This window comes from Bombina bombina, chromosome 4, assembly GCF_027579735.1.
Source record: "Bombina bombina isolate aBomBom1 chromosome 4, aBomBom1.pri, whole genome shotgun sequence".
NCBI classification, from domain to species: domain Eukaryota; kingdom Metazoa; phylum Chordata; class Amphibia; order Anura; family Bombinatoridae; genus Bombina; species Bombina bombina.
The window spans coordinates 428,769,182-428,794,360 of NC_069502.1; the positions used below are offsets into that span (position 1 = coordinate 428,769,182).

Consider the following 25,179-nt stretch of genomic DNA (forward strand, 5'->3'; position numbering starts at 1 on the left):
AGAATTTTTAAGTCCAGAATTGGCCTGAAAGTTCCTTTTTTTTTTTGGGAACTACAAACAGGTTTGAGTAAAAACCCAGTCCTTGTTCCGCTGTTGGAACTGGGTGTATCACTCCCATCTTTAATAGGTCTTCTACGCAACGTAAGAATGCCTGTCTCTTTATCTGGTCTAAAGATAAGCGAGACATGTGGAACCTTCCCCTTGGAGGAAGGTCCTTGAACTCTAGAAGATACCCCTGAGAAACAATTTCTAGTGCCCAGGGGTCCGGAACATCTCTTGCGCAAGCATGAGCAAAGAGAGAAAGTCTGCCCCCTATTAGATCCGGTCCCGGATCGGGGGCTACCCCTTCATGCTGTCTTGGTAGCAGCAGCAGGCTTCTTGGCCTGTTTGCCCTTGTTCCAGCCTTGCAATGGCTTCCATGCTGGTTTGGGCTGGGATGCGTTACCCGCTTGCCTAGTGGCTGTAGAGGTGGAAGTCGGTCCGTTCCTGAAATTGCGAAAGGAACGAAAATTAGACTTATTTTTAGCCTTGAAAGGTCTATCCTGTGGAAGGGCATGGCCCTTTCCCCCAGTGATATCTGAAATAATTTCCTTCAACTCTGGCCCAAATAGGGTCTTACCCTTGAAAGGAATATTAAGTAATTTTGTTTTGGACGACACATCCGCCGACCAAGACTTTAACCAAAGCGATCTGCGCGCCACAATTGCAAAACCAGAATTTTTCACCGCTAATTTAGCTAACTGGAAAGCGGCGTCTGTAATGAAAGAATTAGCCAACTTCAGGGCGTGAATTCTGTCCATGACTTCATCATAAGAAGTCTCCTTTTGGAGCAAGTTTTCTAGTTCCTCAAACCAAAAAGCCGCTGCAGTGGTTACAGGAATAATGCAAGAAATTGGTTGAAGAAGAAAACCCTGTTGAACAAAGATTTTCTTAAGTAAACCTTCTAATTTTTTATCCATAGGATCTTTGAAAGCGCAACAGTCTTCTAGTGGTATAGTCGTGCGCTTAGCTAGCGTTGAAACTGCCCCCTCTACCTTAGGGACCCTCTTAGGTATCGGAAATGCATCAGTGTGTACTGGGACCTCTAAGAATTTGTCCATTTTACACAATTTTTCAGGGATCACCAAAGGATCACAATCATCAAGTGTAGCTAGGACCTCCTTAAGTAGGGCGCGGAGGTGTTCTAGCTTAAATTTAAATGCTATGGCATCAGGCTCTGCCTGCTGAGAAACTTTCCGTGTGTCAGAAATTTCTCCCTCAGACAGGCCCTCCCTCACCGCCAAGTCAGATTGATATGAGGGCACTACAGATAAATTATCCTCTGCGTCAGCTTGCTCATTTTCTGTGTTTAAAACTGAGCAATCACGCTTCCTAGGAAAAGCTGGCAGTTTGGATAAAAATGCTGAGAGAGAATTATCCATTACTGCCGCTAACTGTTGCATAGTAATCGCAATTGGTGCGTTAGATGTACTGGGCATTGCTTGCGCGGGCATAGCTGGTGTTGACACAGAAGGGGAGGATAGCGAGCTATCTTCACACCCTTCAGCTAAAGAATCATCTTGGGCTATATCTTTAAGTGTAACTGTACGGTCCTTAAGCTGTTTGGATGCTATAGCACATTTCACACATAAATTTAATGGGGGAACCACCTTGGCCTTTGAACATAGATAACATAGGCTATCTGAAGGTTCAGACATGTTTAACAGACTTAAAAGTAACTTCAATGCAATAAAATTTATTTTTGACAAAAACGTTACTGTCTCTTTAAATAATAAAAGTGCACACTTTATTACTGAAACATCAAAAAACCATCAAAAACACATCCGATTTTTATGAAATTTTCACCACAGTGTCATAATGCTTTGAAAAGGTTGCACACAAATTTTCAGACCAATTAACCCCTTAATGCCCAAACCGGAGCTAATAACAGCAGTTAACCGGTTAACACACTACAGTACTCTGCCACAGCTTGCCCTGTGGCATTGACCTTCCTTAGGGTTATTTTGGTAAGAATATAAGCCTCCCTGGAGCCCTTCCTGATGCCTCCGGACTCCCCACGTGAAGCTGCATGAACTGGCTAGTCAAAACAAGTTAACAATTGAGGCGCGAAAATGAGGCTTCCTTCCTCTGCATACCAGAGTGGAGGGGCCTTTCTGACTAGATTAGGTGTCCAACTAAGTGCCAGGCGCAAATTAATCCCCAAAAGTGTTTTAAGTTGATAAAAAAAACACCTATTTAAGTTGAAAACTTGCTAAAAAGCAATCGATTAGCCCACAATAGTGTCAACCAGCATAAGCCCTTAAAATAAGCCATCCTTTTATTGCTGAATCTAATAACAATGGCTTACCTATCCCAGAGGGAATTTCTGACAGTCTTCTAGCATTACTGGGTATTGTTAGAAAAATGACTGATCATACCTGAAGCAGTTAAGCCTGCAAACTGTTCCCCCCAACTGATGTTATCTGGTTTCAACAGTCCTGCGTGGGAACAGCAATGGATTTTAGTTACTGGTGCTAAAATCATAGTCCTCTTAGCAGAAATCTTCTTCACTTTCTGCTGCAGAGTAAATAGTACAAGCCGGCACTATTTTAAAATAACAAACTCTTGATAGAAGAAATAAAAAACTACAACTAACACCACATACTCTTTACCACCCCCGGGGAGATGCTACTAGTTAGAGCGGCAAAGAGAGTGACTGGGGGGCGGAGCCTGAGGGGAGCTATATGGACAGCTTTGCTGTGTGCTTTCTTTGCCACTTCCTGTAGGGATTGAGAATATATAAGTAACAATGAAGCCGTGGACCGGATACACCAATGTAGGAGAAAAAACAGAAGCAGTTTAACAGAAGAACATGCTAAAATGTTATGCTGTCTACACTATAATGTTTTTCTACTTAACTGGGTGTACTGAAGAAATCGTGTAGTGTCTAGCTTTGAGGTAGTGACTTAAATTTAATTTTATATCAGTGTGCAGTTTAAAAGGCATTTATGCCATTTTTCTTTGTTTTTGGAAGCAATTTAATAAGTTAATTTTCAAGCACTTTATTTTTCCCAGTTGTTTACTTTTAATGTTTAAAATTTTAATAAGCATATTCAGTTTATACCAGATTTGTGTAGAAATTGTGTTGGTTTTTTCAAAACAGAATATTGGCCCCTGTTATCGGCCTGATAGGAGGTCAATAATCGGTATTGGCACTGAAAAAACTATATTGGTCTATCCCTAGATGGAACATCAATATCTTCAACCTCACTCCTGGGAGGCCAAGAACAAAACTGAAGCGAGATGGGAGGAATTAAAGTTCTTGTGTCAGTTATTGGCCTCCTCCTAGTGGTGGGAATTATATTCCACATGTTATGGATTTCCTATGGACTCTCATCATTATATGAAAGCAATATTGTTTAAAAATTAAGAGAAAAAAAACACAATTTATGTAAGAACTTACCTGATAAATTAATTTCTTTCATATTGGCAAGAGTCCATGAGCTAGTGACGTATGGGATATACATTCCTACCAGGAGGGGCAAAGTTTCCCAAACCTCAAAATGCCTATAAATACACCCCTCACCACACCCACAATTCAGTTTAACGAATAGCCAAGAAGTGGGGTGATAAGAAAGGAGCAAAAGCATCAAAAATAAGGAATTTGGAATAATTGTGCTTTATACAAAAAAATCATAACCACCACAAAAAGGGTGGGTCTCATGGACTCTTGCTAATATGAAAGAAATGAATTTATCAGGTAAGTTCTTACATAAATTATGTTTTCTTTCATGTAATTAGCAAGAGTCCATGAGCTAGTGACGTATGGGATAGCAGATACCCAAGATGTGGAACTCCCACGCAAGAGTCACTAGAGAGGGAGGGATAAAATAAAGACAGCCGATTCCGCTGAAAAAATAATCCACAACCCAAATCAAAAGTTTTAATCTTAATAATGAAAAAAACTGAAATTATAAGCAGAAGAATCAAACTGAAACAGCTGCCTGAAGTACTTTTCTACCAAAAACTGCTTCAGAAGAAGAGAAAACATCAAAATGGTAGAATTTAGTAAAAGTATGCAAAGAAGACCAAGCTGCTGCGCTGCAAATCTGATCAACAGAAGCTTCATTCCTAAAAGCCCAGGAAGTAGAAACTGACCTAGTAGAATGAGCCGTAATCCTTTGAGGCGGGGACTTACCCGACTCCACATAAGCATGATGAATCAAAGACTTTAACCAAGATGCCAAAGAAATGGCAGAAGCTTTCTGACCTTTTCTGGAAAGAGAAAAGATAACAAATAGACTAGAAGTCTTTCTAAAATCTTTAGTAGCTTCAACATAATATTTCAAAGCTCTTACTACATCCAAAGAATGTAAAGATCTCTCCTTCGAATTCTTAGGATCAGGGCACAATGAAGGGACAACAATTTCCCTACTAATGTTGTTAGAATTCACAAACTTAGGTAAAAATTGAAATGAAGTCCGCAACACCGCCTTATCCTGATGAAAAATCAGAAAAGGAGATTCACAAGAAAGAGCAGATAACTCAGAAACTCTTCTAGCAGAAGAGATGGCCAAAAGGAACAAAACTTTCCAAGAAAGTAATTGAATATCCAGAGAATGCATAGGTTCAAATTAAGACTTCAAGGAGGAGAGATAGACTTAATGACAGGCTTGATACGAACCAAAGCCTGTACAAAACAAAGAAAATCAGGAAGATTAGCAATCTTTCTGTGAAAAAGAACAGAAAGAGCAGAGATCTGTCCTTTCAAAGAACATGCAGATAAACCTTTATCCAAACCATCCTGAAGAAACTGTAAAATTCTAGGAATTCTAAAAGAATGCCAGGAGAACTTATGAGAAGAACACCAAGAAATTTAAGACTTCCAGACTCGATAATAAATCTTCCTAGACACAGATTTACGAGCCTGTAACATAGTATTAATTAATGAGTCAGAGAAACCTCTATGACTAAGAATCAAGCGTTCAATTTCCATACCTTCAAATTTAATGATTTGAGATCCTGATGGAAAAATGGGCCTTGAGATAGAAGATCTGGTCTTAACGGAAGTGTCCAAGGTTGGCAACTGGCCATCCGAATGAGATCCGCATACCAAAACCTGTGAGGCCATGCTGGAGCCACCAGCAGTACAAACGAACGTTCCATTAGAATTTTGGAAATCACTCTTGGAAGAAGAACTAGAGGCGGAAATATATAGGCAGGATGATAATTCCAAGGAAGCGACAATGCGTCCACTGCTTCCGCCTGAGGATCCCTGGATCTGGACAGATACCTGGGAAGTTTGTTTAGATGAGAGGCCATCAGATCTATTTCTGGAAGTCCCCAGATTTGAACAATCTGAAGAAATACCTCTGGGTGAAGAGACCATTTGCCCGGATGTAACGTCTGGCGACTGAGATAATCCAATTCCCAATTGTCTACACCTGGGATGTGAACCGCAGAAATTAGACAAGAGCTGGATTCCGCCCATACAAGTATCCGAGATACTTCTTTCATAGCTTGAGGACTGTGAGTCCCACCTTGATGATTGACATACGCCACGGTTGTGACATTGTCCGTCTGAAAACAAATAAACGATTCCCTCTTCAGAAGAGGCCAGAACTGAAGAGCTCTGAAAATCGCACGGAGTTCCAAAATGTTGATTGGTAATCTCGCCTCCTGAGATTCCCAAACCCCCTGCGCTGTCAAAGATCCCCATACAGCTCCCCAACCTGAAAGACTCGCATCTGTTGAGATCACAGTCCAGGTTGGACGAACAAAAGAGGCCCCTTGAATTAAACGATGGTGATCCAACCACCAAGTCAGAGAAGATCGAACATTGGCATTTAAGGATATTATTTGAGATATCCTTGTATAATCCTTGCACCACTGGTTCAGCATACAAAGCTGAAGAGGTCTCATGTGAAAACGAGCAAAGGGGATCGCGTCCGATGCAGCAGTCATGAGACCTAGAATTTCCATGCAAAAAGCTACCGAAGGGAATGACTGCGACTGAAGGTTTTGACAAGCTGAAACCAACTTCAGACGTCTCTTTTCTGTTAGAGACAAAGTCATGGACACTGAATCTATTTGAAAGCCCAAAAAGGTTACCTTTGTCTGAGGAATCAAAGAACTCTTTGGTAAATTGATCCTCCAACCATGTTTTTGAAGAAACAACACAAGTTGATTCGTATGAGATTGTGCAGAATGTAAAGACTAAGCAAGTACCAAGATATCGTCCAAATAAGGAAATACCGCAATACCCTGTTCTCTGATGACAGAGAGAAGGGCACCAAGAACCTTTGAAAAGATCCTTGGAGCTGTTGCTAGGCCAAACGGAAGCGCAACAAACTGGTAATGCTTGTCTAGAAAAGAGAATCTCAGAAACTGATAGTGATCTGGATGAATTGGAATATGAAGATATGCATCCTGTAAATCTATTGTGGACATATAATGCCCTTGCTGAACAAAAGGCAGAATAGTCCTTATAGTCACCATTTTGAATGTTGGTATTCTTACATAACGATTCAATATTTTTAGATCCAGAACTGGTCTGAAGGAATTCTCCTTCTTTGGTACAATGAATAGATTTGAGTAAAACCCCAGACCCTGTTCCAGAACTGGAACTGGTACAATTACCCCAGCCAACTCTAGATCTGAAACACATTTCAGAAATGCCTGAGCCTTCACTGGGTTTACTTGAATGCGAGAGAGAAAAAAATCTTCTCACAGGAGGTCTTATCTTGAAACCTATTCTGTATCCTTGAGAAACAATGTTCTGAATCCAAAGACTGTGAATCGAATTGATCCAAATATCTTTGAAAAATCGTAACCTGCCCCCTACCAGCTGTGCTGGAATGAGGGCCGCACCTTCATGCGGATTTAGGAGCTGGTTTTGACTTTCTAAAAGGCTTGGATTTATTCCAGACTGGAGAAGGTTTCCAAACGGAAACCGTTCCTTTAGGGGAAGGGTCAGGCTTCTGTTCTTTATTCTGACGAAAGGAACGAAAACAATTAGCAGCCCTGTATTTACCTTTAGATTTTTTGTCCTAAAGCAAAAAGGTTTCTTTCCCCCCAGTAACAGTTGAAATAATAGAATCCAACTGTGAACCAAATAATTTATTACCTTGGAAAGAAAGAGAAAGCAAAGTTGACTTAGAAGTCATATCTGCATTCCAAGATTTAAGCCATAAAGCTCTTCTAGCTAAGATAGCTAAAGACATATATCTGACATCAATTCTAATGATATCAAAAATGGCATCACAGATAAAGTTATTAGCATGTTGAAGAAGTTTAACAATGCTATAAGCATTATGGTCTGACACTTGTTGCGCTAAAGCCTCCAACCAGAAAGTGAAAGCTGCAGCAACATCAGCCAAAGAAATAGCAGGTCTAAGAAGATTACCTGAATATAAATAAGCTCTCCTTAGAAAGGATTCAATCTTCCTGTCTAAAGGATCTTTAAAGAAAGTACTATCTGCCGTAGGAATAGTAGTACGTTTAGCAAGAGTAGAAATAGCCCCATCAACTTTAGGGATTTTATCCCAAAATTCTAATCTATCAGATGGTACAGGGTACAATTTCTTAAACCTTTGAGAAGGAGTAAATGAAGTACCCAGACTATTCCATTCCCTAGAAATTACTTCTGAAATAGCATCAGGAACTGGAAAAACTTCAGGAATAACTACATGAGGTTTGAAAACCGAATTTAAACGCTTAGTAGATTTAGTATCAAGAGGACTAGACTCCTCCATATCTAATGCAACTAACACTACTTTAAGTAAAGAATGAATAAACTCCATCTTAAATAAATATGAAGATTTATCAGTGTCAATATCTGAGGCAGAATCTTCTGAACCAGATAGATCCTCATCAGAAACAGATAAGTCAGAATGATGACGGTCACTTAAAAATTCATCTGAAATATGAGAAGTTTTAAAAGACCTTTTACGCTTACTGGAAGGAGGAATAACAGACAGGGCCTTCCTAATAGATTTAGAAACAAATTCTTTTACCTTAACAGGGACATCCTGAACATTAGATGTTGAAGGAGCAACAACAGGTAATGGATTATTACTAATGGAAATACAATCTGCATTAGAAAGTTTATCATGACAGTTATCACAAACAACAGCCGGAGGAACAGTTACCAAAAGTTTACAACAGATGCACTTAACTTTGGTAGAACCAGCATCAGGCAGCGTCTTTCCAGAAGTAGATTCTGATCCAGGGTCATGTTGAGACATCTTGCAATATGTAATAGAATAAACAACATATAAAGCAAAAATATCAAATTCCTTAAATGACAGTTTCAGGAATGGGAAAAAATGCCAAATGAACAAGCCTCTAGCAACCAGAAGCAATGAAAAATGAGACTGAAATAATGTGGAAAAAAAGGTGGAGACAAGAATGACGCCCACATTTTTTGGCGCCAAAAATGACGCCCACATTATTGGCGCCAAGTAAAATGCCCATATTTTTACGACGCTTACAATTTTGGCGCAAAAAAAACGTCTGAACGTCAAATATGACGCAACCATATGCAAACTTCCGGCGTCAATTAGGGCGCTGGAAATTAAATTTTTGCGCCAAAAATGACGCAATAAATTGAAACATTTTCAGCCCCCGCTAGCCTAACAGCCCACAGGGAAAAACAGTCAATTGAAAAAATTATTTTAAGGTAAGAAAAAATATTTCATATGCATTATCCCAAATAATGAAACTGACTGTCTGAAATAAGGAATACTGATTATCCTGAATCAAGGCAAATATAAGTTTAAACACATATATTTAGAACTTTACATATAAAGTGCCCAACCATAGCTTAGAGTGTCATAAAAAAACATAATTTATGTAAGAACTTACCTGATAAATTCATTTCTTTCATATTAGCAAGAGTCCATGAGCTAGTGACGTAGGGGATATACATTCCTACCAGGAGGGGCAAAGTTTCCCAAACCTCAAAATGCCTATAAATACACCCCTCACCACACCCACAAATCAGTTTAACGTATAGCCAAGAAGTGGGGTGATAAGACAAAAAGTGCGAAAGCATAAAAAATAAGGAATTGGAATAATTGTGCTTTATACAAAAAAATCATAACCACCACAAAAAAGGGTGGGCCTCATGGGCTCTTGCTAATATGAAAGAAATGAATTTATCAGGTAAGTTCTTACATAAATTATGTTTTCTTTCATGTAATTAGCAAGAGTCCATGAGCTAGTGACGTATGGGATAATGACTACCCAAGATGTGGATCTTCCACGCAAGAGTCACTAGAGAGGGAGGGATAAAATAAAGACAGCCAATTCCGCTGAAAAAAATCCACACCCAAAATAAAGTTTAAATCTTATAATGAAAAAAACTGAAATTATAAGCAGAAGAATAAAACTGAAACAGCTGCCTGAAGTACTTTTCTACCAAAAACTGCTTCAGAAGAAGAAAACACATCAAAATGGTAGAATTTAGTAAAAGTATGCAAAGAAGACCAAGTGGCTGCTTTGCAAATCTGATCAACTGAAGCTTCATTCCTATACGCCCAGGAAGTAGAAACTGACCTAGTAGAATGAGCTATAATCCATTGAGGCGGAGTTTTACCCGACTCGACATAGGCATGATGAAACAAAGATTTTAACCAAGATGCCAAAGAAATGGCAGAAGCCTTCTGACCTTTCCTAGAACCGGAAAAGATAACAAATAGACTAGAAGTCTTTCGGAAATCCTTAGTAGCTTCAACATAATATTTCAAAGCTCTAACTACATCCAAAGAATGCAACGACTTTTCCTTAGAATTCTTAGGATTAGGACACAATGAAGGAACCACAAATTCTCTACTAATGTTGTTAGAATTCACAACCTTAGGTAAAAATTTAAAAGAAATTTGCAACACTGCCTTATCCTGATGAAAAATCAGAAAAGGAGACTCACAAGAAAGAGCAGATAATTCAGAAACTCTTCTAGCAGAAGAGATGGCCAAAAGAAACAAAACTTTCCAAGAAAGTAATTAATGTCCAGCGAATGCAAAGGTTCAAACGGAGGAGCTTGAAGAGCCCCCAGAACCAAATTCAAACTCCAAGGAGGAGAGATTGACTTAATAACAGGTTTTATACGAGCCAAAGCTTGTACAAAACAATGAATATCAGGAAGACTAGCGATCTTTCTGTGAAAAAGAACAGAAAGAGCAGAGATTTGACCTTTCAAGGAACTTGCAGACAAACCTTATCCAAACCAACCTGAAGAAACTGTAAAATTCTAGGAATTCTAAAAGAATGCCAAGAAAAATGATGAGAAAAACACCAAGAAATGTAAATCTTCTAGACTCGATAATATATCTTCCTAGATACAGTTTTACGAGCCTGTAACATAGTATTAATCACAGAGTCAGAGAAACCTCTATGACTGAGAATCAAGCGTTCAATCTCCATACCTTCAAATTTAAGGATTTGAGAACCTGATGGAAAAAAGGACCTTGCGATAGAAGGTCTGGTCTTAACAGAAGAGTCCACGGTTGGCAAGTGGCCATCCGGACAAGATCCGCATATCAAAACCTGTGAGGCCATGCTGGAGCCACCAGCAGAATAAACTAACGTTCCTTTAGAATCTTGGAAAAAGAACTATAGTCGGAAAGATATAAGCAGGATGATACTTCCAAGGAAGTGACAATGCATCCACTGCTTCCGCCTGAGGATCCCTGGATCTGGACAGATACCTGGGAAGCTTCTTGTTTGGATGAGAAGCCATCAGATCTATTTCTGGAAGTCCCCATATTTGAACAATCTGAAGAAATAGCTCTGGGTGAAGAAACCATTCGCCCGGATGTAGCGTTTGGCGACTGAGATAATCCGCTTCCCAATTGTCTAAACCTGGGATATGAACCGCAGAAATTAGACAGGAGCTGGATTCCGCCCATACAAGTATTCGAGAGACTTCTTTCATAGCCAGAGGACTGTGAGTTCCTCCTTGATGATTGACATATGCCACGGGTGTGACATCGTCCGTCTAGAAACAAATGAACAACTCTCTCTTTAGAAGAGGCCACGACTGAAGAGCTCTGAAAATTTCACAGAGTTCCAAAAATGTTGATTGGTAATCTCACCTCCTGAGATTCCCAAACCCCTTGTGCTGTCAGAAACCCCCATACAGCTCCCCAACCTGTCAGACTTGCATCTGTTGAGATCACAGTCTAGGTTGGAAGAACAAAAGAAGCCCCCTGAACTAAACGATGGTGGTCTGTCCACCACGTCAGAGAGTGTCGAACAATTGGTTTTAAAGATATTAATTGAGATATCTTTGTATAATCCCTGCACCACTGGTTCAGCATACAGAGCTGAAGAGGTCGCATGTGAAAACAAGCAAAGGGGATCGCGTACAATGCAGCAGTCATAAGACCTAGAATTTCCATGCATAAGGCTAACGAAGGGAAAGATTGAGACTGAAGGTTTCGATAAGCTGAAACCAATTTCAGACACCTCTTGTCCGTCATAGACAGAATCAAGAACACTGAATCTATCAGGAAACCTAAAAAGGTTACCCTTGTCTGAGGAATCAAACAAACTTTTTGGTAAATTGATCCTCCAACCATGTTCTTGAAGAAACACCACTTATAAAAGACTGGAAAGGTTCTTTCTAGTGAAAATGAGCAAAGATAATTGAATCCAATTCTGTGGCCATAAGACCTAAAACTTCTATGCATATATAGCAACTGAAGGAAATAATAGAGACTAAAGGTACCAATAGACGGAACCCATAACATTATCCCTTGTCTGATAGAGACAAGGACAGTGAGACAAACTATCTGGAAACCTAAAAAAGGTGACCCTTGTGTGAGGAATCAAGAGCTTTTGAAAAGAAGATCCTCTAACTATGTCCTGAAGAGTAAGTGAATCATATGAGATTCCGCATCCTCAGAAAATAATCTGAATGAAAACAGAAAAATGAAAATATGCATTTATTGTATCTAATGAAAACAAATAATGCTATCAACGACCATAAAAAGACAAAATAGTTTGAATAAAACTCCAAAACCCGGTTCCTCAAAAGGAACTGGAAGAAATACCCTAGAAGATTCCAGGTCTGAGCAGCGCTTGAACCCCATGGGTGCCCAGCCATGCTTCAACAGTACCCAAAATATATAGGACAGAAACACAGTTAAAGAAAGTGTTAGCCTTACTGGAATAAAATCAAAGAAATTTCAAAGAAGCCTTAACCTGCCCCTTACCAGCCAAGCTGGAATACGTACATCGCAAAATTAGGGAGCCGATTTCGAACTCCAAATATAGACATGTTACTTGGGAAAGAACTCAGGAATTCATTCCTTAATAAGAACAACCAAACCAGTATAAGCTTAAAGTTTTAGTCTTAGAACTCAACCTTGAAGCCCAGAGTAACAGTTAAGAATTGAATCCAATTATAAAACAAATAATTGATTATCTTAGAACAAAAGAAATATGGATTTTTTTTTATTTATTTATTTTTTAAAAATCACAAAATTCTTCTAGCTAAAAAAGCTAAAGACATAGATTAACCCTCATTTGCGAAAATATTCAATAAAATGAAGATACAAATGAAATTATTAGCATGATAGTCCAGATAAAAGGACCAGCCAATACAGTGGACTTGCATAATCAATAAATGCAAAACAACAAGAAAAATGCAACAGCACCTAGTCTAGTAAATGTTGTCCCTTTAACAATGCTAAAATAAATCATAATCTGATACTTGATCTTAAAGTAAACAGAGAAAATGAAGCAATTGCAATATCCAAATAAATCACAGGACCAAGAAAGTACTTGAAACTAAATAATTTTCCATAAATAAGATACAACTATCTAAAGGAAAATAAATACTATTTTGCTATAGAAACAATAGCATAATAAGCAGAATTAGAGATAGCCCCAATAAATTGGAGAACCCTCCAAATTGAGTTTAACTGCTGACAAAGAATATAGTTTAAAACCTTTGAAGAAGGAATAAAAGAAAATTCTCAGCCTATTCCATTCCCTAGTATAGGGAATTAGAAAGAAAACCTCTGAAAACACAGAAGAAATAAATAGGCAGAAATAATGTCAGCTAGTCTTAAAGAACTTGTTACCTTAATATCCAAAATAATCAACACCTTTTCAACAAAGAACAAATGTACTTTAATAATAGAAAAATAATAAAAAAGTAGATTTGTTAGTGTCAATATCTGATGAAGAAAATTTCTGAAAGAGAAAAAAACATCATCAGAGAAGGATAAATCAGTATGTTGTTGGTCATTTGAAACTTCAATAATTAAAAAAGAAGTGAAAAAGACCTAAAAATTTTATTAGAAGGCACGAAGTCAGACAAAGCCTTTAACATAGAATCAGAAAAATATTTCTTATAAGTCTTCTAAATATTTCTTGTAAGAAAAGAAAATATATAAAGCATAAATACTAATGGAATCCGCATGTAAAAGTATAACATAATAACTTATTACAAACCATAGCTAAAGATAAACATTTATAACATTTAAAATAAATGAACTTAGCTTTGGTAGAACTGAAACTCAGTTAAGCGTTTTTCCAGAAGTGGCTTCTGATTCAGAGTCCATCTGAGACATCTTGCAATATGTAATAGAAAAAACAACATATAAAGCAAAATTGATCAAATTCCTTAAATGACAGTTTCAGGAATGGGAAAAAATGCCAATGAACAAGCTTCTAGCAACCAGAAGCAATAAATAATGAGACTTAAATATTGTGGAGACAACAATGACGCTCAAATTTTTTAGCGCCAAAAAAGCCGCCCACATTATTTGGCGCCTAAATGCTTTTGGCGCCAAGAATGGCGCCACATCCGGTAACGCCGACATTTTTTGGCACAAAAACGTCAAAAAAATGACGCAACTTCCGGCGACACGTATGACGCCGGAAATGACAAGAAAATTTTTGCGCCAAGAAAGTCCGCGCCAAGAATGACGCAATAAAATGAAGCATTTTCAGCCCCCGCGAGCCTAACAGCCCACAGGAAAAAGTCAAATTTTAAGGTAAGAAAATTTTTTAATTATTCATATGCATTATCCCAAATATGAAACTGACTGTCTGAAAATAAGGAACGTTGAACATCCTGAATCAAGGCAAATAAATGTTTAAACACATATATTTAGAACTTTATATAAAGTGCCCAACCATAGCTTAGAGTGTTACAGAAAATAAGACTTACTTACCCCAGGACACTCATCTACATGTAGTAGAAAGCCAAACCAGTACTGAAACGAGAATCAGTAGAGGTAATGGTATATATAAGAGTATATCGTCGATCTGAAAAGGGAGGTAAGAGATGAATCTCTACGACCGATAACAGAGAACCTATGAAATAGACCCCGTAGAAGGAGATCATTGAATTCAAATAGGCAATACTCTCCTCACATCCCTCTGACATTCACTGCACGCTGAGAGGAAAACCAGGCTCCAACCTGCTGCGGAGCGCATATCAACGTAGAATCTAGCACAAACTTACTTCACCACCTCCACAGGAGGCAAAGTTTGTAAAACTGATTTGTGAGTGTGGTGAGGGGTGTATTTATAGGCATTTTTTGAGGTTTGGGAAACTTTGCCCCTCCTGGTAGGAATGTATATCCCATACGTCACTAGCTCATGGACTCTTGCTAATTACATGAAAGAAATTATAAATTATGCATAGTCCATCTTTTAATTAATGATGGGAAAGTAACATCACAAGCAGGCACACTACAGTGTTTATCTCTAGAAAACTCACAGTGACTTCTTAAAGCATGATCAGTTAGCACATCACCTATGTTTCATTTGAGAAAACCTTACAATTGTAAAACCACACTATTTCTGCATGCCTCTACAGCCTTAGGACAACTGACAGAGGTAAAAGCAGCCGTTGCAAATGGGTTGAAATAGATGTTTCATACATTTGCCAAATCTAAAATTTCACTGTAAAAGAAATGATGTACTAAATTTGAAGTGTTTTAAAATGGATTTTCATGTGATAAATAAACAAGATTTTGTGACAGACTTTTGTTCACTTGCCCTCTCTATCAACCAGTGAGAATAAACACTACCATACACAGATTGCATTTCTGGCCAGATTTAAATAAAATGTAAACAACTGTTACTTAAAAGTTTGCCATGCAATAAACTAAATTGAGAATGTTTGTTGTTGTTCATGTAAATGTAAGAAAAAAACAGATTGCTTACAAAATCCTGGCTCCTAAAAAATCTGAAGTCAGCTACTTAACATTCTGAATGATTTATCAATTTAAAAATGAACTGCGAAGCCCTTCTGTAAAAACACGTATTAGTGTTTACAGCCCTTTCATCCTTTAAGACACCCTTCACACACACACACACCATTGAAACTCAAGTGGCACTTATGATTATTGTAATACACCCAAACACCCCAAGGATTAACATACCGGGAAAAAACAAGCAATTTGGGGATCTTTAATTTCATTGATGCTGAAATAATGAAATGGCTGCTGGTTTTTGTGAGAGGTATTATTGCATGCTCATGTTAGTGCTTGACAGCATATGTATTAGGCCAAGTTGTATCTAGATTTCAGTTATTGGTTATTATTTAAAGAGACAGTTAGACATTCATGATTTAGACAGAGCATACCATTTTCCAATCAACTTCTATTATTTAATTTGCTTCCTTCTCTTGTTATCCTATGCTGAAAGGTTTATCTAGGTAAGCTCAGGAGCAGCAAATAGCCTAGTATGTTCTACCTAAATGAAATCATATAATAAAACTTTTGGGTTTCATGTCCCTTTAAAGGGATAGAAAGGTAAAACTGAAATGTGCATAAATGCATTTCAAAGTGAAATAGAAGCATTTTTGCAATATACTTCCATCAGTGCACATTTCAATTCTGACCTTTCAATCCCTTTTTTAGATTTTAAACACAAGGGTACATTACAGGCTTACGGTTTTGGATAATCTTATTGATCCTAACTAAACAAATTGAGTTTACTATTGGCACTGGGTTACAACCTTCAAACACTCTTACTAAGTTTATATTTAGTTTTTTTCTAACATAACATCTCATTTTTGTTACCTACAGGTAAATAGATAATAGTAACGAAAAATTGGGAGCGGAGCAAAGGTGAAAATCTTCAATCTTTCTGTTTATTAAAACATGGAAACAGATAGACAAATAGACAATAGTACCACATAGGAAGCAAAATATCCTATAAGCTATTACTGTATAAACTGGCTGGGTAAAACCAATAATTAAACATAGATAGAACAGGAATGCAGAAGCATTTAATGGTTAAAGGGACATAAAACCAACATTTTGGGGGGCGGAGCTAACCGCAGGAGAGAGCAGACGTGCTTTTAGGAGCTCCTCTCTTAGCAATAAACGCTTTTCTGCTTAAAAGTGAAATTTTTGGAGTTTATTTCCTCTGCCATCGAGAGTACAAAAGAACAGGGACTTATTTTGGAGATTCTGAACTCCTATTTTGTGCCTTATAAACGCTCTAGGCTAGCAAAGGATTGAGCGAGACTAATTCCTCCGGAGGGTCGGGGCTCCGCTCCGGAGGTCTAACTGCCATACCTAACAGCCTGTACTCAAGTCAGTCCCTGTACCACACTTTACTCCGGAGGGTCGGGGATCCGCTCCGGAGTCCATACCAACCATACGCCTGCAGAGCTGACACGCTGCCATCCGGCCTGGTGCCCCTTAGTAGGCCGAAGGACAACGCACACCACAGGAAACCTCTCTCCTAGGTTGTCAGAGGAACTCTGAGTTCACTTTGGCCGTAGGAGGTTTGAAGCTCCTGCCGTGTACCTGTGACATCTGGCTACTCCGGAGCTGAACAGCTGAACAGCACAAGCAGACTTGGTGAAGCGGAGGCCCTGCTGCACCGGCCTCGGGTTTCTCGTACCAGCCAAGCCCTTCCAGGAACACACGGACGTCTCGCGCCTCCTGCGCAGTCTGTTCAGAAGAAGCGGAGGGATTGAGAGGATTGCCGGGGACGGCCATCTGCCCCTGTTTTGCAGCGCCAGGGTGAGACTCTTGGGCGCTGGACCTGCCGGGGTCTTCTGGCGCGAATCGCGGCCATCTTGTCTTTACAGCGTGGGGGCGCCCGGCGGGCCTTGCAGTCTCCAGAGTTGCCATAGCTGAGTACACCGAGCAGCTACAGGACAGTAAGCGGAGAGGAGAGCCGAGACTTCCACACTAGAACCGGGTGAGTAGCTCACAGTTTTGCCCACAGCCACGTGGGGTTACCAGACCATTGTCACCCACACACAGCACGTACCTTATCTATTGGAGATAAAAGCTCTGGCCCCTAAGGTACACCTTACACCATAAAAAGCTTGGGCACAGGATTGCATCTCAGGGCCACTAATCACCCCATAATCTAGCTGAACGGCTCTCTTAGCAACTATCCTCACTTCCTGAAAGTATATAAAATAAGGTTCAAGGGCTACCTGACACAATAAGCATGGATCTAGTCAAAGTCCCACTCCTGGCCATCTACAGTTAAGAAAAGGGGCTTCTCCTCTCACACAGACTGTGTTAAGCCTACTAATTTGATAAACGGTGAGGTGCAGCAGCATCCAACTTAGGGGATAGCAACAGGCCCTATAACAAGAAACTTTGCCATCTACATTATTGCAAGACTGACGCCCTCGCTAAGTAGACATCCACACCTGCATACTTTTATTGATCTGCACCATTTCAGTAAACAGCAAGGCTAAGTCACAGCAGTATTAGCATTCAAACGTCAAAAGTTCTGAGAGAGTCCTTTACTTAGGAGGGTAGCCACAACTGAACTAGACCTCTAGACCCTCTGCCTGTAAGCAGCTGTCGCTGACACCTTGTATCCCTGCTCAGGGGACAGCCTGAGCAGTTGTTTCCTTGGCAAACACAAGCAAACGTCCACGCTTACTACCTCTCATTGGACTGCATAAACCTGCCATTTCAGAAACTAACAGTTTAAGGGCTCTGATATATTTACACCTACATGTTGCAGACACCTGAATTACCACTCTCCTGCCACCTTCTTCCAGGACATTCTTAAGCTTCTCATGAGGCTTACCTACCACACGGCAGCCCAGGCTACTGGCACTAGCCGACTATATATATATATATATATAAAGGGTACAGATCTGGAACTGTGATTGTTTGTGCTGCTGCGTCAGCTTATGATTCTCTGTGGCCCTAGCACAGAGTGGAGTGTTTTATTTTTCTGAAGTGTTTTGTCATATTATAATCTGTACGTCTTCTTTTCCAGAACAAGGGGACCCACACTGCTCAGATCCTAGCCTCTCCTGTCTGTCGACTGCACATAGGCTGTTTGCGGGGTGAGGGAGGGGTCAAACCCAGACTCTTGCCCAGTGAGTGGACTGACAGGAGACACAGACTCTGGTAGTGTACACTTGCTAACCCATTTAAGTGTTTGCCATTTTTGCTCCTGCTAAACCTTCCCTTTCGGATCCCCCCTTTCCGGCCTGCTCACGCAGGCTGGTCACCTCCACTTTCCTTTTTCCCTTCCACTAGGTCGTACCCCTTCTTCCCTGGGTCTGAGGGGGAATACCCTGTCTAGCCATAACTAAGGTTTTTCATTATAAATCAAAAGTAAATAACAGTAGGCTCCACTGGGCCCCTGTCCCTATGTGGGCCGGTGTCTTGAGCTAATTGCTCAGAATTGCGAAGCAGTGTTCTGCTCCTAGGCTCCGCCATGTGGAGATAGAGGCCATAAGTGGACGGCCGGCCCCACTCAGTCATGTAATACTAATCTGCAAGTGTATTTTCCTTTTCTCAAGTTGTCAACCTATAGGGCCTACATATCTCCTTAGCAATCTCTAAATACCAGTCTTGCCTGTTCAGGATAGGATACTTTTTTCTAATTTGAAAATGCCTAACAGCACCAAGAGACACTCGAAAACACCAGGTCAGAGGCAGAAAACGGTCCGAGACCACTTCACACAACCAAATAAACACCGGAAGGAAGATCCTCTTGAGGATCAGAGTGACTCTGAATCTCTTGGGGATGGATCTCAACCCGACCTTACACCTCAGGTCAGATCACAACACCTGATAACTGAGGACACCCTCAAAAGAATGTTAGCAAACCAAACTATTTCCATAACTAAGGAAATTCAGCGCAATCATGCTAAACTCCGCAAGGACATCTCTGAGATTGGGGACAGAGTGTACTCCCTGGAAAGAAAACAGGACGATCTTGCTACCGATCATACCAACCTGTTGGCATACTCTGAATCTTTGGCAGACCAGATCAGTCAACTAGAATTTAAACTAGCTGATGTGGAGGATAGGTCTCGCAGAAACAACGTAAGATTCAGAGGAATCCCGGAAGATATTCAACCTGCAGAACTTCAAACTTTCCTGAAGGACCTATTTAGGGACCTGCTGGGCCCAACAGACGGATTTAACGATACCATGGAAAGAGCTCATAGAGCCTTACGACCTAGAACTGTCTCACAGGAGAAACCGAGAGACGTCATAGTCTGTTTTCATAGCTTTCCATTCAAAGACAGGCTCATAAAGGCGGCCTTCAGGAAACCGCAGATCTCAGAGAGGTTCAAAGACATACAACTGTTGCCCGACCTATCTGCACACACTCTACAACATCGTAGATACTTCCAGCCGGTCACACAGATCCTCCGCAGGGAGAGCATCAAATACAGATGGGGTTACCCTACTAAATTAATAATTACAAAGGACAACAAATCATTCACGGTGCCCTCTCTGGCTCAGGGTACGACCCTCCTGGGTCAGTGGGGCCTTATGGCAGTGGACCCCAGGGGACCCCCCGCGACCCAATCTAAGCTGAGAGCTTCGGCCCCCGAGTGGTCGGGGAAAGAACAAGGACCGAAGAGACTTAAAACATTGCAGCCTCCAGATCCTATCCAATCGGAGTCCCGGCCCTCATGATAAGTGGCACTTGTGGTTTGCCACACCTCAGGAACCTGACAGGCTACGGAATGCCCACCTCGGCCTACCAGCCGAGTTTTGCTGTTGGGCAGAGAAACTGAGATGGTTTGGCCTCACATATGCCCCTTTTAAGGTCCCTCCGGCCCTACCCTATGGATTCATGCATGCTAGGGTTAGGTGTTTAGAAATTTAATTATGATCATTGTACTATCTTGACAAACCTGCAGGCCCGCCATATTTTACAGGCCTGATGTGATTAGACATGTTTGCCTCTGACTTTCATGCCCTATATCCCATGGGGCCATGGAATGTGGTGGGTACTGTGTTGGCAATTGTAGCTACTAATTGTATGGGTCCGCGTTCCACCACTTCATGACAGGCCTAGGTACTTTCTACCTCCTTTACAGCCAACGCAATCTACCCGGCATTCGTAGTTACTATGCCTGGGGTCCCACGGCCGTGACGTGGTGGAACGTGTTCCCCGCTTTCCCCCCCTACTCTCGGGGGTTACACCAATGGAATACTGAGTGGGGCCTACATTGACTTATATATGCACCTATATATTCATATGTGTCTCCATTCTATTTTATATACTATGCTTATGTGGTTAGACCTTATTGCATTTACTGTCCCTTGTCAGGTTTCCATGTTCAACTTGATGTTTTTGTTTAGGTTATGCCCTTAACGGGCGCATAGGTTGATACTCGCTCACTTGCACTTTTGTTTACCTTCTCATAGTTTACTTATATAAATATTGGAGTGGGGATGGTCTTTCCAGCTCCCCTCGTCACACATTCGCTCTTAGCTCCCCCCCCGCTGGTTAACCCACGCCAGGGTTCCAACTCGGTGGACTATTTCCACCTGTGCTGTCAGTACATTTCCTTTTCACGTGCTAGCCACTCACCCCAACCCCTTGCCCCTTCACACTTCTCACAGATAAGAGGATCTAGGTTTCCTAAATATTTCTCCTGCCCATTTACTTTCCCAGACAGGAGGTAGAGAATGTCCCGTTTACGACTATGCACACATAATTCCAGAGGCTTAAATTCCCCCTACAAGAGGAGTTTACTTTCCCGTATGCTACGTCACCACGATCCTGACGTAGTGTTTCTACAAGAAACGCATTGGCTGTTAACCTCCCCCACTAGATTCCACTCTCGATCGTACACGACCATTGAGTGCTCCTCATTTATAAAAAAAGCTAGAGGGACCGCTGTCATGATTCACAGGAGGATAGCCTATGAGGAAATCCAGGTACTTAGAGACCCAGGCCAGATTCACAATTGTAGTATGTAAACTAGACCACGTCACGCACAACCTTGTCTCGATTTACTTACCCAATTCCCGTCAGCCAGCTTGTCTCAGGAAAATTTTGAGGTTGATTGACCAACATAAACAAGGCAGAGTCATAATTGCAGGGGACTACAACATGATTTGGGACGCTGACCTTGACAGTAAGACGCTAAACCCAAATAGGCCCTCCCCCCAACTGACACTTCTCTCTAAAAGATTCAAAGCAATCATGTCTGAGTTTGGATATTATGATATCTGGCGATCCCTACACACCACAGACAGAGACTTCACTCACTTCTCCCAGGTCCACAAAACCTATTCTAGGTTGGACCATATTTTTTGCTCGTCCGGGACCCTGGATTCAGTGCTCCAATCCAATATCCCTCTATGCCCATGGTCTGACCATGACCCGGTGCTTGTAGACTTACAACTCAGTGACCCTTGTCCCCACAAAAGCAGATGGTCTCTCCCACGTAATATTCTAGCGGACATCCCTTTTAGGGAGGAGCTACGAAGAGATCTTATAGATCTCATCCAACTCAACGACAACGGCCAGACCGCTGACGACACACTCTGGGGAGCTATCAAAGCGGTAACCAGAGGCTACATTATCCGTAAGCAAGCCCGCCTTAGGAAATTAGCTGGGCTCTCCCTAGCCCAAGCCCACTGTAGACTAAGACTATTGGAATCCGCCAACAGAACGAAAGTCACGGAAGTGCTGTCTTCCCAGATCTCGGCGGTGTGCTCGCATATTAACCACCTTGAATTGCGGCGTACCCAAGAGAATCTCACTAGACTTAAACAGATGTTTTATTATAAGGGCAACAGGGCGGACACACTGTTGGCGAATAAACTACGCCAACGGAACAGTACGTCCCGCATACACCAAATCTTTTACAATAACCAGACCCACAAGCTCCCCTCACAGATAGGGGACTGCTTCTCAGACTACTACTCAAAGCTTTACGACCTTGAGGGTAATGAGATCAATGCCCCCGCCTCCACTCAACAGATCAGAGACTTTCTCGATTCCTTAAACCTACCCTCCCTATCGACGGAACAACAGGAGTCCCTGACTAATCCGTTCACTCAGTTGGAAGTCAAACGGGTCATCCAGCGACTCAAATCTCTTAAGGCCCCTGGTCCTGACGGATTTCCTGCACAGTTCTACAAAACCTACTGCCAAGAACTAGTGCCGCTACTCCTTAGGTTCTTTAACAGCGCCAGGCAAGGAGGAAGCTTTAAAAGAGAATTTTTGGAAGCTGAGATCATTATGATCCCGAAACCAAATAAGGACCCCTCTCTCTGCCCCAGTTATAGGCCTATTTCGCTTATAAATGTGGACATAAAAATCTATTCCAAGCTTATTGCGAATCGAATTTGCAAACTTCTGCCTACCCTGGTCAACCCAGACCAAGTGGGGATTATACACAACCGGGAGGGCCCAGATAACAACAGGCGCCTTATTAATATAGTTTGTGAATCGACAAGAATGAACAAGCCTTTTTCGGTTATCTCTTTAGATGCCGAGAAGGCCTTCGATAGGGTTAGGTGGAGCTACCTTTGGGAGACCCTTGACGTCCTCAAATTCCCCCTTGATATACGACTAGCCATCCAAGCCCTATATTCCAACCCTACAGCTACAGTTAGGGGAATGGGGTTCCATTCAACTCCGTTCCCCATCCGAAACTGTACGAGGCAGGGATGCCCTCTCTCCCCACTTCTGTTCGCCCTAGCAATAGAGCCACTTGCAGAAACTATACGCACTAACAAAGACCTGATGGGTATTACACTCTCGGGCTCTAAGCATAACATCGCCCTATTTGCTGATGACGTGACAGTGTTTTCAGCGGACCCTCTCCATACCATCCCTAAACTTCTGGATATACTTGAGGCCTTTGGCTCTCTTTCCTTTTACAAACTTAACGTCCCTAAAACAGAAATTTACTGGTGGGGTTTTCCCCAAAAATATATCTCGGCCCTCCAGATGCAATTCGATTTTAAATGGTCTAGTAAAAATATCACACACCTTGGAGTCAAAATATCAAACGACCTGAAACAGATGGTATAACTTTTCACCCTTGCTGGCAGACTTGCGAGCGCTAAAAAATACCTGGGATCATAAGAACATCTCTTGGATGGGCCGCATAGCGCCTCTCAAGATGTAATTCCTCCCACGGCTCACCTATCTATTTAGGTGCCTACCGATTAGAGTACCCTCCCACTTACTGCTGCAATTCCAAAGTGAATGCACCAAATTCATTTGGCAGAATAAAACCCCGAGGATAGCCCACAAAACGCTCCAGTTCCCGGTTCATTTGGGGGGCTTGGCCTCCCCATCCATACTTAAATATTACGAGGGAGCCATGCTCACGCATATCTCCCAGTGGGGAGATTTGCAATCTCAAGACAGGTGGAGGGATATCGAACAAGCTTCACTGCCCTTTGATATCTACTTGAAAGATTTAATCTGGACCCCGGTTCACAGCCGTAGAACCTTGAACATCCATAATCTAGTAATCATAGAGTGCTTGGCGGTTTGGGATAAGATCCGGCATCGTAAGCTGATCGCACCGCATCCCTCCCCGATTACTTCTATCCCCGGCCTCTTTACGGGCCTCTCAGATACACACCCCAACACATGGGCTAGAATGGGGGTGACACAAGTTTCGGATCTTTGGTCTGCGGCCAGTGGAGATGGTTATATCAGATTGTCTAGGGACAGCCTTGGTAAAGACGTCCCACCCCACCTCCACTTTGAGCTTACTAGGATTAAAAGTTTCCTGTCTAGCTGGGGTTTTTCCCCCTCCGCTACGCACCCACTTACTCCATGGGAATCTACTTGGAAGGGTGGACGTAGACTATACAAACCCCTGTCGAGACATTACTGTCTGCTAGAGGGCACGGCGCCCCCGGACCTGGCCCCGCATTTGAACAAGTGGGACACTATTCTCCATACTAGAATCCCGGCTAGTGCCTGGCAAGGATCTCATACCCTGACCAAAAAATCTTTACATTGTGTGACAATGTTTGAAAAGCACTATAAAGTTATCTCTCAATGGTACCTGGTCCCAGTGCGACTAGCCAAGATGTTCCCGACGTCCTCCCCACAATGCTGGAGGGAATGTGGGGCCCAGGGGAGCATGATCCACATCTGGTGGGACTGCCCCAGGTTGTCTCACTTGTGGACCCTATGTTTCCGCACTCTATCTGCTCTTAAGATACAACTGCCCAAAAGCCCTGCCACAGCACTCCTACATTTAAACTTACACGCCCTCCCCAAACACCAACAGATCTTTTGTGTTTATCTTCTAACTTCTGTCAAAACCTGTATTGCCAGATGCTGGAAGAAAACTTCCCCCCCTGGATGGTCTGATATCCTTAGGAACATGGCCTATCTACGGGCCATGGAAAGAGATATATTCTATGGTCTGGACAAAAGTGACCTGTTTGAGATGTTTGGGCCGACTGGACGGAAATACACGACAACACATGGCTTCCCCAGGTCAGGGTATAGTAACGCACACATCTCCTGCCTTAGACGAATTCCGATAGGTACTTTCCATCCCCTTTCTCCCTCCCCACCCATAAGGATGAATCCCACCCCTTCATTCCCCCCCCCCTTCTTTGGCAATTTCTCACGCAATGTACTGACTTCTATCTCGGATACTTCAATGACTTAGTTGTATCCTTTCTAACTATTTATTTCCTTTTTGTTTGTTCGTATTTCATTCTAATACTCTATGGTTTGCTTTGTACTATGATGTGCAGGGGATCTGCGAATCCCCAGACAGTGTTATACTTGTTAAAACAAACAAAAATCTTTGGGAAAAAACAAACAAAAAAAACCCAACATTTTTTCTTTCATGACTCGGATAGACTATGCAATTTTATACAACTTTCCAATATATTTGTATTAACAAATCTTTGTTTTCTTGTTATCTTTGTTGAAAAGCAGAAGTTTAGGAGTGTGCACGCTACCTATCTGGATATCTCTTTAAAAAGGTAC

The 25,179-nt window shown here is 41.5% G+C and overlaps 1 protein-coding gene across 3 annotated transcripts in view; it reads right to left on the minus strand.

The window, feature by feature from the left end:
* LPP (LIM domain containing preferred translocation partner in lipoma) overlaps positions 1 to 25,179 on the minus strand; it is a 725,513-nt gene that overhangs the window by 157,634 nt on the left and 542,700 nt on the right. The gene's annotated exons all lie outside the window — the stretch shown is intronic.